Source organism: Phascolarctos cinereus, unplaced genomic scaffold (assembly GCF_003287225.1).
Source record: "Phascolarctos cinereus isolate Bilbo 61053 unplaced genomic scaffold, phaCin_HiC Scaffold_5;HRSCAF=322, whole genome shotgun sequence".
Classification (NCBI taxonomy): domain Eukaryota; kingdom Metazoa; phylum Chordata; class Mammalia; order Diprotodontia; family Phascolarctidae; genus Phascolarctos; species Phascolarctos cinereus.
Genome location: NW_027555958.1, coordinates 98,932,636 through 98,947,233, shown reverse-complemented (window position 1 = coordinate 98,947,233; position 14,598 = coordinate 98,932,636). Strand labels below are relative to the sequence as shown.

The 14,598-nt window shown below is 35.4% G+C and overlaps 1 pseudogene; it reads right to left on the bottom strand.

Annotated features, from left to right (window-relative positions):
* Positions 1 to 12,997: 12,997 nt before the first annotated feature.
* Positions 12,998 to 13,448, bottom strand: LOC110208508 (small ribosomal subunit protein uS11 pseudogene; annotated as a pseudogene).
* Between the last annotated feature and the right edge of the window lie 1,150 nt (positions 13,449 to 14,598).

Sequence of the window (14,598 nt, the reverse complement as noted above, 5' to 3'; positions counted from 1 at the left end):
TTTTGATCCAAGTGACAGTGAGCTACCTGAATCACAAAACAGTATTGTGACTGAAGTGACCTGAGGTTACCTGAGTAGACTTGCAAGGGCAAGAAGAAGTGAGGGGGGAAATTAAATCTACCTAAAGTTATTACAAAATGTAATTTAAAATCAATTTTCAATTTTACAACTAAATTAGGGGTGCATGGAAAATGTACCTGCCAGATAAGGCATAGAAAATGGATAATTATGATTGCCTAAAATTAAAAAGCTTTTTTGCAAATAAAGATAATGCAGCCTAAATTAAAAGGAAAACAGGAAACTGGGAGAAATTTTATTGCATATTTTTCTGATAAAGTTCTCATTTCTCAAATAATTAGGTAACTCAGCCAAATTTATAAAAATAAGAGCCATTTCCCCGGTTGTCAAATGGTCAAAGGATTTGAACAGATAGTTTTCAGAGGAAGAAATCTAAACTATCAATAATCACATGAAGAAATACTCTAAATCACTACTGATTAGGGAAATGTATAACAACTCTGAGCCACCTCACACCTATCAGATTGGCTAACATGACAGAAAAGGAAAATGACAGATGCTAGAGGGGTTGTAGAAAAATTTGGACACTAATGCATTGTTGGTAGACTTGCAAACTAATCCAACCATTTTGGAGAACAATTTGGAACCGTGGCCAAAGGGCTATACAACTTTTGACTCAGCAATACCACTACTAGGTCTGTACTCCCAAAGAGACCAAATAAAAGAGAAAAGGACCTATTTGTACAAAAATATAGCAGCACTTTTTGTGGTGGGCAAAAATTGAAAATGAGTAGATATTCATCAATTGGGGAATAACTGAACAAATTGTGGTATATGATTGTGATAGAATTTTATTTTGGTATAAAAAATGATAAGCAGGATGGTTTCAGAAAAACCTGGGAAGATTTATATGAGCTCAAGCAAAATGAAGTGAGCAGAACCAGGAGAATGGTATAAGAATGGTCAACTGTGAAAGATATAGCTACTCTGAAGAAGACAATGATCTAAAGTAATTCCAAAGGACCATAATGAAAGATATTATCTACCTCTAGGAGAGAAATGATGACTCTGAATGCAGAACGGAGCATACTTTTTTAAAAATTCTTTACTTTTATTGTTTTATTTTGCTTGTGTTTTCTTTTGCAACATGGCTAATTTGGAAATATGTTTTACATTACTTCACATGTATAATTAATATAAAATTGCTTGCCTTGTCAAGCAGAGGGAATGAATAGGAGGAAGAAAATTTGGAATTCAAAATTTTTAAAATTATTTAAAAATTTATATGTAATTGGGAAATATTTAACAAAATGACTAAAATAATCTTTAAAAATTTAAAGGAAATGGGTTACCTAATAATTTGTACAATTTGATTTAGTGCTTAGAAAAATCACTTATCTTGCTTCAGAAATAAATCATCATAGATCCTAGAGGCAATGGCAGCTAGAAGAGTGGGAGGGCATAGACCTAGGGAGGTAATTTCATTGCATTATGCAATGCAATACATTGCATAATTAAGGACAAAAGAAAAATCCTGTACAGAAATATCTTACCATCTGCTGGAATTGGTATTTTTAAGAGTGATATACAACAGAAAAAAAAACAATCAAGAGCAAGATCTATAAGAGAGTAACAGAAACTCTTTAGAAAAAGAATCGAAAACAGGCTATGTAGAAGTTTTAATTCTATGAGGAATATAGAGAATTAAGAATGACTAAATAAATGAGTCATGAATTCAAAGTCATGAATGGAACAGAAAAAAGTGAGACAATAATTAAAAAAACATTTGGAAGAAAAATTCTAAATTAAATTAGAAAATTAAATTTCAAAAACAATCAACAGAACAATTTGAAGACAAGCAAAGATGGATTTTACTTGGTGCCCAAAATGAGAGGGGGGAAAGAAAATGAGAATTGAATAACTATATGAAAACAATAAAGAAAAAAGAACTAATAAATTCAGGAAAAACTCCAAAACTAAGGAAGTAAGGGTAACAAAGGGGAAGGAATATGGCCGGAGGTGAGGGGAAAGGAGCCAGGAGGAATAGACTTGGCTTAAACTACTAGATTAATCTAAAATAACTAAAATTACAAAGTATGATGTTTACAGATGAAGGGGGTAAGCCTAATTTTTAGGGGGGGGCATATGAGAGACAAATGGAAGAAAACATAAACATAACATATAAATTTGAATGTGAAAAAATTAAGCCAATGAAAAATAAACAAAAAAAGAAAGAGTAACAGATTTGGATAAGAAAACACAACTCTACAAGTTATTGCTTACATGAAACACATGCAAATTACAAAGTCATTAATAGAATAAAAATGAAAGGATAGAAAATTATTAAGCATTTTTTTTCTTCCATAATTTATTTTCTGATAAAAACTGCTAGGAAAACTGAAAAGCAGCATAGCAAAAATTAGGCTTCAATCAATCAATATTTTATATCATATTCACTAATATATTCTAAATAGATATGTGATAATAAATATTAAACATTACAATTAAAATTAGAAGAATAGCAGATCATGTATCTCTCTTAGCTATGATCAGGATCTGTTCTTAACCAAGCAAGGGAGAAAGGCAAATACAGAACAAAAAACAGATAATTTATATTACATGAAACAGAAAAGCTTCTGCACGCATACACAAACAAGAAGGAAAGCAGTGAAATGGAAAGAAATCTTTGAATGAAATTTCTCTGAAAAGCATTTAGTATCCAAGATACATTAACAATTAGTAGATAATTAGATAAATAGATCATAAAACCAAAATATTTTTTCCTAGTAACTAAGTAGCCAAAGAATATGAACAGTTATCAAAAGGATTGCAAATTATTAAACAAATAAAAATGTTTCCAGTCACTAATAAGAGATATGCAAATCAAAAACCCTGCCATTTTATCTCAACCTCTAGAAACTGGCAAACATAACAAACTACAATATTAGTCAGTGTTTCAAGGGTTGTAGGGAAATGGATACACTGGAGCATTACTGATGACCCTGTGAACCAGTATAAGCAATTTGGAATGCAATTTGAAATTCAGACAAAATTATTAAAATGGCCATGCACTTTGGCATAAAGATACTTTACTAGGGTTATTCCTGAAGAAGGCCATTGACAGGGGAAAAAAAGGAATTCCCTATATAAAGCTAAATATTTGTAGCAGCATTTGTGTGTATCTTAGCACAGAAATAGAAGAAATGTAGAAGTCCATCAATAGGGAATGGCTAAACAAATTATGGTGCATTATTGTAATGGAATATTATTATGCATTAAGAAATTGTGAATATGATAAATAGAAGCACAGAAAGAGCTACATGAACCAATGAAGTAAGCAGAGCTAAGAAAACAACATACACAATGACTACAAAAACAAATGGAAAGAACAACCATCCCACAAAAAAATTAGAAGTGAGTTTCTAAAAATGTTAAATAAAAGCATAACTTAAAAGAAGGGATAGGAGAAGACACTCCACCCCACCTTTTTACGGAGTTCAAAGTCCGTTAAGTGCTGTGTATTGCACATATTTTTAGATTTTTTTCTCTGTACTGAATCAGTTGTACTGATTTTTTTCTTTAACCAAGTAGCATTTATTATATGAGATGAAAAGTAAGGATACTAGGGGAAATTATGGTGATAGAAAAAGATATCAATAAAATATATTTTAAACTATTTTTGAAGAAGCTAAGGAAGATAAAGGTTATTTTGCATTTAGGATTAGGGGAAAGTTTGATTAAAAGGAATCTTTGCAAAATTTGAATTTTTAAGTAAAGTTTAGTCTTTAAAAATGTTAATTTAAATCTAGTTTCTTTAGTTTAATGAATAAAAGCTATATACTTTATGATTGAGTATTCCATAAAATTTTGCTTTTAAAATATGTAAAATGAAATTCCCTGAATGCACATATTAATGAAATGTGATGAGCAAACCTATGCTTCATGAAGATAATTATTCATCATTCTCTTACAATTCTCTTACCATTGCTTATGAAATTAAGATAACATTCCAAATATCAGAACATTACTTTCTGTCATACCTTCTAAGGATGAAGGATTTGAAACCCTCTCTAAATCTCAGGGGGAAAATATGAATTCCTGTTTTATTGGATGTAATATTATCATCTAATGGAGTAGGGGAAAGAATGGACCCAGAACACTTTTCATTGAAAAGATGACAGCAAAGAGAATGATAAAGAGTATGATTTAAGACTAAAAATCAAAGCTGAAAAGAGGTTGCTAGAGTTAAATCAACACGCATTTTGAACTCTCTTAGTTATATCTCTGACAAGCCACTGGATGAAAGATACCTGGCAATATATTATAGAGATTGTGCTTCTACTTATTTGGCTTAGCAGTATTTCCTCTCATTTGATTCTGTAATCTAGCAGTGGCTAGGTGTAATGAAGAAATGGAAGAAAAGCAGGTAAATAACACAGGCATTCTGGTTATGATCTGTTAATTATATGAGTATCTCATTCCTAAATTGAGTAAGCAAACGGAATTGTGCATTTTTCCACATGAAGTCAATGAACACACAGATTCCAGCTACTAGCATTTTTAAATGGCATTGATAATGGGAGAAAAATACTAAAAGTTTTGGGTATCAACAATAGAGCCCACAAAATTCACATACATACCTGAAATTTCTGGATTTACAAAACCATAAGTTTAAAGTTTGAAAGGATGTTAAATGCCATATAGTTTAACTCCCCAATTTTATATATGAGGAAAGTAAGTCCCAGGATGGGTAATGATCTGTCTAAGCCCTAAGGCCATGGAGGTAGAAATTAGAATCCAGTTCCTCTAATTCCAAATCTAAAACTTTCCACATCACACAATGGCAGGTAATTGACTTGATGTTCTAATTCACTTTTGTATATATGATTAGCATATAAATCATTAGAAGGTAAGTAGTAATGGAGTCATTAATTTCTATAGGAAGCTTGATATAAAGTTCTAGAGATATGAGAACTGAGCCTCTGATCTTGATATTTTGGTGGGAGAAAGGTGGGTGTAAAAAGGTAATTGAACAAACACATACTAGCCATACTGATTGCATAATTTTATAGAGACTGATTCCATAATTTATAGAGAAGCTTGGGGGGCATAAATTTGAAATGTGCCCCATATGATACATACTAATATTTCAATCCACATTAGTTTCCACTGAAGGCTTTCCTCAAACACTATGATCGATAGCCAAAAAATCCTTATCAGTATTTAAAACACAATATCTGATATAATATATATATATATATATATATATATATATATATATATCCATCTAGAGAATAACTCACTTAGAGTCCAATTGCTTCTAAAGAAACTTGTGAACTATTACAATTATCTAAGTAAAAGTGAAGAGACTGCCATTGGAAGCTGTAAATCAGCTTAAGTACTTTCTGAGTGGAACTTTATGTGCTAGGCTTTACTAAAATTTCTTATTGGCAAATTGGTTTCACTGATGGCAAATCTACACCCAGATCTGTTTCTTCTAAAAATAGAGTAGACATAGCCATTGTATGATTTTTTAATCTTATGTACTACTACTTAATTCATTTATTAGAGAAAACTTACTGACTTTATCATTCCCTATTATCTCTTCTTAACTAGTCTTGAGAGATAATTTGACTTTTTTAAAAAAAATTTATTAATTTATTTTGATTTATCAAAATCACTTTCATATGCTTTTGAGTTTACAATTTTACTCCCCCTTCCTCCCCACCACCCTCCCCAAGACAGAAGCTATACATTTACATTCCTATTAAACATATTTTCACATTAGTTAAGTTGTAAGTAAAAATTAAAACCAATGGAAGGAACCATCAGAAAGAGGAAGCAAAACTCAACAGAAGACAAAAAAAAAAGATAGTGGTTCCTCTTCACAGTTATGATTACTATCTGTGTCTTTTTCTCCATCCTTTTTTACCCCTGTTTATGCTTTTCTTTCTCTTCTCTCCCTTCCCCCTACCAGTACTTTTGCCTCCTTCAATCTCTTCTCCCTTCTATTATCCCCCTTCCCCCTCTTCCCCTCTTCCCCCAATGCTTCCTCCCTCCTTTCCATTCCCTCTCCCTTTTCTTTCCCCCTTTTCCCTCCTACTGCCCTTAGGGCAAGTTAGATTTCCATACCTAACTGATTATGTTATTCCCTTCTTGAGCCAAATCTGATGAGAGCAAGGTTCAAACAATGCTCACACCCCTCCCTTCTTTCCCTCTACTGTAATAGGATTTTCTGTCTTTTCCTGTAATGTAATTTACCGTTGTCTGCCTCCTCCCTTCTCAGTACATTTTCTAAGATCAGACTAATCCACTTACTTGGATCCATTTAACCCACTTGATTAGATTTTTTTAATCATTACATCAAAGTCATATCCACACCCTTTATGTATACTCCTTTAACATAGTATAATAACAATACAGTTCTCAAGTTGCAAGTGTCATCTTCCCTTGTAGGGATGTAAACAGTCTGCCCTTATTAACATTTTGTATCTTTCTGTCCCATTTACCTTTTTATGTCTTTCTTAAATCTTGTACTTGAAGATCAAATTTTTTGTTGAGCTCTGGTCTTTTTATGAGGAAGGTTTGGAACCCCCCTATTTCATTGAATATCCATCTTCTCTCTTGAAAAATCATGCTTGTTTTTTCAGGGTAGTTGATCCTTGGCTTCAATCCCAGCTCCTTTGCCTTATGGAATATCATGTTCCACGCCCTGCAAGGTCCTGTGTAATCCTGACTGTGGTCCCATGATATTTAAATTATTTCTTTCTGGCTACTTGCAGCACCTTCTCTTTCATCTGGTAATTTTGGAATTTTGCTATTATATTACTTGGTGTTGTCAACTTGGATCTCTTTCAGGTGGTAAGCGGTGTATTCTTTCTATAGTTATTTTACCATCTGGTTATAGGACTTCAGGGCAGCTTTCCTTTATGATTTCCTGAAAGATACTGTCCAGGTTCTTTTTTTCATCATGATTTTCAGGTAGTCCAATAATTTTTAAATTGTCTCTCCTGGATCGATTTTCCAGGTCGGTTGTTTTACTGATGAGGTATTTTATGTTTTCATCCATTTTTTCATTTTTTTGTTTCTGTTTGACCGATTCTTGCTGTCTCATAGAGTCATTAGTTTCCACTTGTCCAGTTCTAGTTTTTGACAGATTGTTTTCTTCTGTTAGTTTTTGTACTTCCTTCTTCAGTTGGCCAATAGTATTTTTAAGGGATTTGTTTTCTTCAGTGCACTTTTTTCCAGTTTGCCAATTGTGTCTTTTAGGGACTTGTTTTCTTCAGTGTACTTTTTTTCCAATTGGCCAATTGTATATTTTTAAGGACTCTTCTACCTCTCTCATTAGATTTTTTAAATCCTTCTTGAGTGCTTCCAAGAAGGCTTTTTGGGCTTCAGACCACTTCATATTCCCTTTTGATGTTGCAGCTGTGGGTTTGTTGACAAAGTTGTCCTCTTCAGAATTTCTTTTTTGATCTCTCTTCTCATAATATGAATCTATGTGCGTTTCTTTTTATTCATGGTTTCTTTATTCCCTGGCCTTTAAAGAGATTGCTGGGGATTGGCAAATTGGTTTCACTGATGGCAAATCTACACCCAGATCTGTTTCTCCTAAAAATAGAGTAAACATAGCCATTGTATAATTTTTTAATCTTATATAGTACTACTTAATTCATTTATTAGAGAAAACTTACTGACTTTATCATTCTCTATTATCTCCTGCTGGGGAACAGAGGGCACTGACCCAAGCTTCTTGTTTTGGGAGCCTAGGTCTTGGTCACTGGCTTTGTGTGCTGGGGCCTCTTTATGTTGGCAATTGGAGGCTGTAGGGTTTTGGCAGCTTACCTCGTGTTGGGCTGGAATCAGCAAGGCTGGAATTTTCAGGCAATTCTAGGTTACCTACTTTTCCTTTCCTTTACCTTTCTTCGGCTCCCTTTAGATGGGTGCTGCAGGGTGTTTATCTGCCTGGGGCCCCTTGCAATGCTGCCTCCCTAGTTTCTGCTAATGCACTGGGAGATTGCTTTGTGGTAGAGTGCCAAGGCACCTGGTGGTTTTCTGAGCTAGTTTTCACAGGTTCCCCTGCCCTCACTGAGGCACTCAGAGGTCCAGATGTTGGTGTTTGCCTGCTCTATCACCTGGGCTTCAGGATGTCTTCCTGGGTTTCTGACAGCTTTCCTGGTGTTGGGTTGGAATCAACAATGCTGGGGCTTTAGGAAGACTTTAGGTTGCTTTCTTTGGCTCCTTTCAGGTGAATGCTGCAGGGTGCTTATTCGCCTTCTGCCCTTTGCAGTGCTGCTTCTCTTATTTTTGCTGAGGCACTGGGAGACCTGTTTGCTGGGTTGCTGCACTGCTGTTCCCCGTCTTTCTTCTAGTTCAGTTGTTCCAGGGTTGTTTTTTTTTCTAGGGTGATATTTTCTGGGTTTTCAGAAGTTGATAGGAGAGGGTGAGAGTGACTACCTTTTTTCTCTGCCATCTTCTAATTGGACTGTTCTTGCCAACGCTAACCATTCTATTTTAGTCACTGAGTACTTTCATTCCCATCTAGTCCTGGAGATTGCCTTCAATCATTCATATTTTCTCCTAATTTACAACCTTTCCCCAGACTCTTTTTCTTCTGCCTAAATATATGATCTTATCTTCCCCATTCTTAAGAGGCCTTCACCTGACATTCCCATTCATCATGTTATTTCTCTCTGTTTTACAGGCAAACTCATAGACAAAGGTGTTCATCGATGTTACTTTCACTTATTTACCTGAGCTTCATTTCTCACCCCTTAAATATGGCTTCCATCACCAAAATTTAATAAAACTACTCTTTCCAAGGTTCTGAATGATTTCATAAGTGGTCATTGTGATGGTCTTTTCTAATTCTTCATCACTGCAACATTTGGTGCTATTCAGTAACCCCTGTTAAGTATTCTCCTCAATTTTGTTTTTTGTAACATTGTTTTCTCATGGTTTTCTTCCTACTTATTGAACCATATCCTGTTCAGTATTGTCAAATGTCCTACTCCCTGTGCTTGAACGTACCTCAGGGCTCTATCCTGACTGCTGTCCTCTTTCTTTTTAACATTGTCTGGGCAGCTTATCAGCTTCTGTATGCTCATCTATAATTTTATGAATGTGACTCCAAATCTATATTCCCATCCTTTATTTTTTCCCTGAGCTTCATTCTGGCATTTCCAAATGCCTCAGTAACTCCAGATGGATGGTCTATAGATACCTCCAACTTACCTTGTCAAAAATGAACTCATTCTCTTTCCCACTCCCCAAACCTATCCCTCTTCTTAAGACCAACATTTTTCCATTGACACAGATTCATAACTTGGGAGTCACTCTTGGTTCTTCATTTTTTTCTTATTCTTCACATCCAACCATTTGCCATGTCTCATTAGTTTCACCTCTTTAACTTCTTTTTACAGTAATTCTTTCTATTCACTGCACAGACACAAAGTCTTTATCCTCATCAACTTTCATATGAACTATTACAATAGCCTATACATTAATCTCTCTATATCTAGTCTCTCTTCTCTCCAGTCAGTCAGTCAACATTTATTAAGCATCTACAATGTGCCAGGCTACTGTGCTAAGCCCTTAGGATACAAATATGAAAACCCAAAAGGAAGGTGAAATGGAGTGGAAAAGTCACCAGTGTAGGGGTATAATGGGGAAACCAGTCAGAAAAGTACCAAAGTAGTGTCTGAGAGATGAAGTAATGTCTGAGCTGGGTTCTCTCCTTACATGAAAATTTGGAGTTCTTATCCCCTCATTCCAATCAGAGAGGCAGAGGGTAATGATGAGAGAGGTACCAAAACTGGAGGTTTTATAGGATGTTGAGGTTGTCCAGATAACGAGCTTCCTGAGACGTGGTGGAGAAGACAATCAGAAGAGTTCAAAAATACTTGGCCCCATACTCCAATCAGAGAGGCAGAGGGTAATGATGAGATGGAGTGCCAAACTGGAGATTTTATACAATGATGAGATTACCCCTATAATGAGCTTCCTGATACATGGTGGAGAAAACAATCAGAGGAGTTCAAACTAGTACAGCCAAATGAGAGATGAGATGTCTGATCTAGGTTTTCTTCTTAAATTAAAGTTTGCAGTTCATGACCCAACACTCCAATTAGAGAGATAATTCATCCTTCACACATTTGCCAAATTATTATTCCTAAATTGCAGGCATGACCGGGTGACTGAATCATAGGATCATCTGTTCTAATCCCCTCATTTTACATATAAGAAAACTGAGGGCCGTGAAGATCAATAGAATTATCCATGGTCAAACAGGAAATAAAGATTAAAAATGGAATTTGAATCCAGTTGTATGTCCAGTGTTTTTTAGCATTACACCACAAGCACAACAGTAAGAGAGAGTCCCTGCACAAATAAAAACTGCATGAATTAACACTCTAGAACTGTCTTATTGCTCCAATCTTGAATTATTTTCTCCACCTAACTTCATAAGCCTGCTACAGTGAACGTAAGCCACTTGCAAGATTGTCACTCAGTACCTGACCATAGGAATCCCTCACCCTTTTACAGTGTCTCTGCCCAAGCCTTGCCTGCCCCATGAGTGGTGGCAGATGCCAGCTGTACTCCACCATGAGAAAGAAAGGAAGCAAAGGGATAGAAGAGGATGAGAGTGAGGTTGAAAAACTCAGGAATAATAGAAGACTCATTTGCTTCTCAGAGCCAAAGGCAAGAGAACAAATGTTGGTCTTGACGGAGAATTTATTTAAAACACAGCAGCATCTGGGTTCAATGACCCCTGGAGGTTACTCAGGATAGGAGCTGAACTGACCAGCCTCAATATTCCCTAAGATTTTATGGCCTTAAGGATTGGAAGACTGTAAAATTATTATTCTTTAGCTCTAAAGAGCATCGGGGGACATCTAACATTAAATTCTGCAGAAAGGCTGAAAAGGATTGTTATTTTAGCCTAAAAGAGCACCTGAACAGTTTTTAGGTTCATAAGAAAGTGCTGAAAGTAATTTACATAAAATGTATCTGATTGTGAAAGGAAGCAAAGTGCAATCTTATTTCTTGTCCTTTACGTATTAAAATGTGTTTTTTGATGTTTGTTGAAATCACAATAAAAACAATTTTTACAAAGATTGGGATCTCATTGAAATCAGTAGTTCCCTATTCCATTTCCACTTGCATTAAATTCAGCCTCAATTTCCCACAGCTGGCCCCAATCCTCAGGTACCCATGTTTTGCCCACTAGAACAAAATTGCAGGGCCCAGTAGGCAAAGATTCACATCAACAGGTGGCACAAATATTGGTGGATCCACGGCATTCTTCTAGGGAGAGGTTTTTACACCTTCAGAGACCACAATGAAAGCTTCCGCTCATGACATCTCCTAGGATAATCTTTTGCAAGGTAATTCAAAGGAATTCAAATGAATCAGGGATCAAGAAGATCTGTCATAAACAGAGAGACATGATTTATTTCTGGAAAGGCTGATTTCTGAAAGAGCTGCGGATGAATGGAACTTACTGGCTACACAGGGAAGGCCTAACACTTAGTGTTTCTCAGTCAGTTCATGGAGATTTCTGCAGCCCAGCACAATTTTTTTTTTGCCTCTTATTTTGCAATTCTCGTTTTAATCTAATGTTGGGTATTTTAACTTGCACATTTAAAAAAAATAGACTTGCTAGGTATTAATTTTTCTAGTCTTAAAAAAACTCTTGGATTTATTTATCATTTCAGTTGTATTGATCTCTGTTCTGCTCTTGGCTATTTCTTTTCTCTTTTCTGTTGGTTTGTTACTGTTTAGGTACAGAATCTATTCATTAGCTTCCATTGTTTTTCCTGTTGAAATAGACATTCAGAGAGATTATTGCATAGGTGTTTACATATAGTTTCTGAATTGTCTTATATTTGATGTAATTGCCATAACTTAAGTAACTTCACTTTGTACCTTGTCATTTCATAAGATTTTGTTTCCATGACTGCTTATTTTATTCATTGAAACCATTATTTATTACTAGGGTTATGTACTATAGTCTATGAATATAGCGTATAGGTTAGGAAGGAAGATAGCACAGTATATAAAGAACTAACCTTAGAATCAGGAAGAACTGAGTTCAAATGTGGCCTTCGACGTTTAGTAGCTACATGACCCTGAGCAACTCACTTAATCTATTTACCTCAGTGTTCTCATTTGTAATCAAGACAATAATAGAACCCACCTCTTAGGGTTATTGGAATGATCAAATGGGATGATATTTGTGTTTCGCAGATCTTAAAATGCTATGTAAGTGCAAGCTATTATTATTATAGACTCTTTTTTTTTATAATTGCCTATGTATTTTTGTGGCCCAAAACATGATTAGTTTTTATGTATACTGTAAACTTTAAGGAGAAATTGTGTATTACATGTTTGTCACATTGAATCTTCTCTCATATATGAGTGTAGATAGACATAGATGTGTGTATGTACGTGTGTGTATATATGTAGTATGTGTGTTTCCATATATATACATATAATATAAATGTAAAATATGTATAACATACATATATTAATCTCCTACATAAATGTGTATAGGAGAGAGTAGATTTATGGATGTAACATACATATATGTATCATACACATTACATGTATGTTACCAATACATGTGTGTTACATCTACCATTTCCTTTCCTATTCAAATGTATAGGAGAGAGGAGATATGTATGTATGTGCATGCGTATGTATGTATGAAGAGCTTTAAGTGCTTCATGGGGAAGGAGAGCATTATATTTGATCATGGCAGAAATAGAGAGCCACTGAAGTTTATTGGGATGGGAGGGGAGACACAGGGCAGGGTCACCTGGTCAGATTTAAACTTTAGAAAAATCACTTTCAAAGCTGAATGAAATATGGATTAGAATGAGTGAGGAATACTTGAGGAAGGGAGATTAATTAGTACCACTCTTTTTTTTTACCATTGTAACACTTTTATTGACAAAAATAATCCAGAAGACAATATTCACAGACGACGACCACGGCAACCCCCCTTTCTGCAAGTACTGTCAGAGGGTTGGAGTGGCATCCTCAATCCGCCCGATCTTCATTCCAGAACATACCAGGCTCTCAGGGCGGACTATACGCCAGAGCTAGGGTCTTAATCCTATTTCCCCCTGTAGCCCTAAGTTTGATGTGAAGGGCAGTGATGCCTAGTTCTTTACATCTCTGGGCAACATCCCGAGTGGCCGACATAGCAGCATAGGGAGAAGATTTCACCTCTGTCAGCCTTGACCTTCATCCCACCAGTCACCCAGCAGATGGTTTCTTTGCCAGAGAGATCAGTCAGGTGGACAAAGGTGTCGTTGAAGGAAGCAAAGATATGGCAGATACCAAACATTCTCTCCCTCTGCAACTTGAGGTCCAAGGCTGATGACCTGCTCTTCCTCCTTTTCATTCCCCTTGTGAGGTGCCATATCTGCTCCTCCAGTACCACTCTTGCTTAGGTGGATTTGACATTAGCATGGTAAGCTCTATTTATACTTCTCCTTTAAATCTATTTTGGTCTCTCTAGATTAAATGTTTCCTGTAATGAACGTACGGTTGGATTTTGTTATTTATTCTATTGTGACTTTTCTGCATTTTGATTTTAGAACTATGCCTTTAATATTAAAATGGGTAGTTTTTCTTTTCATTACTCAATGAAAAGGAGATATATATTACTAGGCTTTGTTTTGGTTTTTGTTTGTTTTTGTTTGTTTGCTTTGTTTTGTGAAGAGACTTTCTATCAATGCACCTTAACAAAATTTCTGTAATTTATAGTCAAAAAAAAGAGTTCCCAGGGCAAAGGGAGTGGTTAAGTGACTTCTCCAGAGTGGTAATTGCATAAGTCACTTCAACATTACTAAAAATAGGTGTTTACTGCATAGGTTTCCCACCCCACCACCGCTCAGGAACACAGCCAGTATGACAAAGGCCAGCAGTTACATTGTTTCACTATGAAGAGCGCTTATCTGACTTTTTCATTTTCTGGCCCTATAAGACAAACAACCAAAATGTTTTGGGCCAGCCTATAAAAAACCCATCTGAGAGATTTGAACTCACTTCTTTTATATAAAATAGAAATGTTTCCTGATTAAAGCAGCACCAGCTACCTTCCTGCTTCCATGGATCACTCGCCTTACTTCCATAAAATGTTAACAAAACCTCTGTTATAAATTTATGACAATCTTTAGGTGTTATTTGTCTATCTGCCATCTTATGAGATTGATTGGATTTATTTCAAGGCCTATGATATTATTTTGAAAATCAAAAGTAATGGCTTCCACCTATAGTTGGGGATGAGAGTTTTTGTTTGCCAGCTGTTCTTAGCTCTGATTTAATGGTTTACTTAGTCTAAGATAAATGCCTCTGAAATTGAATGTCTCTTGCCCTTTTAGTTAAAACAGCTATAAATTATAGCATTAACATCTTTTTTAGTAAAAGAAGATATACAAAAATAGAAAATGGTCCTTCCCAAACCTTCTTTTTCAAGTCATCCTGTCAGTAGCCTGCCTGTTTTGCTATTAGTTGGGTACATATCTTCAAATAATTAATGCATCACTGCTTCTCAATTGTTTAATGAGG